The sequence below is a fragment of the Protobothrops mucrosquamatus genome, unplaced genomic scaffold (assembly GCF_001527695.2).
Source record: "Protobothrops mucrosquamatus isolate PMUCROS unplaced genomic scaffold, P.Mucros_1.0 scaffold334, whole genome shotgun sequence".
NCBI lineage: Eukaryota > Metazoa > Chordata > Lepidosauria > Squamata > Viperidae > Protobothrops > Protobothrops mucrosquamatus.
In genome coordinates, this window is record NW_015386672.1 from 558,851 (window position 1) to 561,916 (window position 3,066).

Consider the following 3,066-nt stretch of genomic DNA (forward strand, 5'->3'; position numbering starts at 1 on the left):
AAGGGACAAAATAACTCCTGGCTTTGATTAGCAATGATCTTATCGACCAATATCGATTTCCAAACTATTCATTTAGTGCCACCCCTGCCCTGTGTCTTGCTTTCCAGGCAAACGGGCTTGGTAGTAAATGTCGGTCCATCTCTCTTTGCTTTCTTATAAACCCCTGCAGATAAATGGATAAATGGTCATTGAGACCAACTCCTGCAAGACATCTAAATGAAAATATTACTGACAAATAGTGGAGAGTGGGAAAGAGAGAGAGAGAGAGAGAGAGAGAGAGAGAGAGAGAGAGAATTTTTTTCCTGAAGCATCTGACAAAAAGAAGTCCGTTACTTCCTTCAGTCGCTGGTTCCACTATCAAACAGGTCTTTCTGTTTGGAAGCTGGATATTGTGATGGAGAGTAAAGCCATCAAAGAAATAACAGAATAATAAAATTGGAAGGGACCTTGGAGGTCTTTTAGTCCAACCATCTGCTCAAACAGGAGAGTCTATACCAGTGGTTCTCAACCTGTGGGTCGGGACCCCATTTGGGGTCGATTGACCATTTCACGGGGGTCGCCAAGCAAGGCTGTCCGCCATTTTTTTGTCCGCCATTTTTTTTGTCCGCCATTTTTTTCCGCTTTTCTGGCAGGTGCCTTACCTCCCTTGAGCTGGGCCAGCTGGTGGTCAGCCTGCTCCATCTCTGCCGCTTGCCAGCTACGCCTTGGCTGGCACAGGGGGCGGAACCACGCATGTGCGGCGCTCCCGGGCAGGGAAAGTCCTCGACTTACGACCGGTTGGGTAGTCCTCGACTTACGACCGGTCGGGGTCGTGGCATTAAAAAGGTTGAGAACCACTGGTCTATACCATTTCAGACAAATGGTTGTCCAATCTCTTCTTAAAAGCCTCCAGTGATGGGGCACCCACAACTTCTGAAGGAAAATAGAAAAGACGAGTCCATTTGCCCAGGTATCCCCATCTACTTTTGTTGGTGGAACTCTCAGGGGGCTTCCTTCCACTAGTCTGTTTTGAGTTTATCGAATGGAGATGTTTCTACATTTAATTCCCACCCATAGCCTTGAGAGTTGGTCTTTTCCATCCTTGCCAGTTGCTTTATTTCCAGTTCAGCCTCGTTCTGTATTTTGTCATCCTTGCTAGTGTTTGAGACACCCAACTTCACAAGCTGGACAAAAGGTTGTTGTGCTTCTCCTGATAGACATCTAAATGTCCTTGAATTCAGCCTGGGGACAACCTTAGGCAGAGGAATTAAAATGACTTTTTTTCTCCTTCCGTCTTGACTTTCTCTAACTTTCCCTGTGTCATTTTTTCGTGACAAATTCTTTGGATCAGAGATCTGTCCTTTCCAACGCGGGTGAGATTTAATTCATTGGCATGTAAATTTTCCTAATGTTTAAATTATCCTATCCTTTGGGTCAAGCTTGACTGATCATGATTGCATTTGTACGTCGATACAGTTTTCTTGGCAACATTACAGGGGTTTGACATTTCCTTTCAGATTACTTTTTTTTCTCTTCACTTTCCAGGCTAGCCTATAGCCCTGGCCTTCTTTAGGCATTTTTCGTTCAAACACTAGCCCAGCCCAACCCTGTTGAGCTTCTAAGCTTATACTCAGTCAGCCAAGTATTTTTAAATGCAACTCCAATGTCTATTTTAAAAGATTACTGCCACAGTTGTACATAACTTTCAATAGGGTCTTGTAGGAGATGACCAGGCTGAGCTAGAGGGAGGGGCCAAATGTGTCATAAGTCTCAAGTCCCTGCACACCCACAAAAGATCCAAGTTCAGCCCACCTTGAATTCCTTTGACCCTTATCTGCCGCCAATTTGTTTGGAGCGTTAGTAGTTCAGATTCTTGTAGAGAGCTTAAGCTTGCAATAAATCTTTATACTCATTTGAACTGCATGGATCTCCTGATTTCCCTGACATTTGACAGGTTTCTTTATTTCAGACACTCCTTTTGCAGAACTGTGATCAGGGAAAGACACAATCGCTAGTGGATCTTACTGCGAAGCGGAGTGGAAGTCAAATCGCTCAGTCCACATTGGGTAGAATACATTTACAATCTTATTTTTTAAATCCCATACAAAGCAAATCTCATTGATAGCACTCTATCCCTAGTGAATTGCTTCCAGGTCAGAGTGATCAGATAGTTCAGTGGTGGCGAACCTATGCCACGGGTGCCAGAGCCCTCTCTGTGGGCACGCGCGCCATCGCCCCAGTCCTAGGCCTTCAGCTGGGTTTTATAAAACCTTTTCGCTTTAGGCCTCCGCCGCCGTGTGCAAAAAAAAAAGGTTTAATCAGGCAATTTCAACTTCTCGGGGGAAAAAAAAAGTTCTTGCAAAGTTGGAATTCATTGATTGAACTTTTTAGTCCCACCCAGTCTGCCGTTACCACCATAGCAACGCCCAGCCAATGGGCCATGCCCACCCCATTGGCCACACCCAGCCAATGGGCCACACCCACCCAGCACCCGACGATGCATAAATGGGTTTTGGGTTGCAGTTTGGGCACTCGGTCTCTAAAAGGTTCGCCATCACTGAGATAGTTACTGGTCCCATTTTTAGGGTTGAGAGTGGGGAGAAAAACAAACCCGTCTTTCAAAAGTTCTTCTAATTTTAAATTAATTCCTAGCCACATCGGTGTGAGGAGAACATTTTGTCAGTGACAAATTTAATGAAAATAAAGGCTCAGAGATCAAAACATTATGGGATGGGGATAATCCTCTTTGGCTGTTGGCACTGGAATGGAGAGTTCCATTCAATCACTTTAAATTATATTGATTTCCCTAGCCCTCTCTCTCAGCTTTCTGCCTTAAATTGATTTTTCATCTCTGGAAATCGTTACTATGGATCTCTTGATGTGGAAAGGTGGGGGGGACGGGCTTGCTGAGATGTGGAGCAGATGACAAAAGAAACTGAGATCATTTCACTTGGGCTTCTTGCTTTGGTGGTCCTAAAAACCAACCAGATATTTTGGGCTTTTCTTTAGCCCATATTTTTTGCAAGAGAAACAGAATCAACCAGAGGCTGATGTCAGAAGAACCAGCTGTCAACACGGCTGTAATTG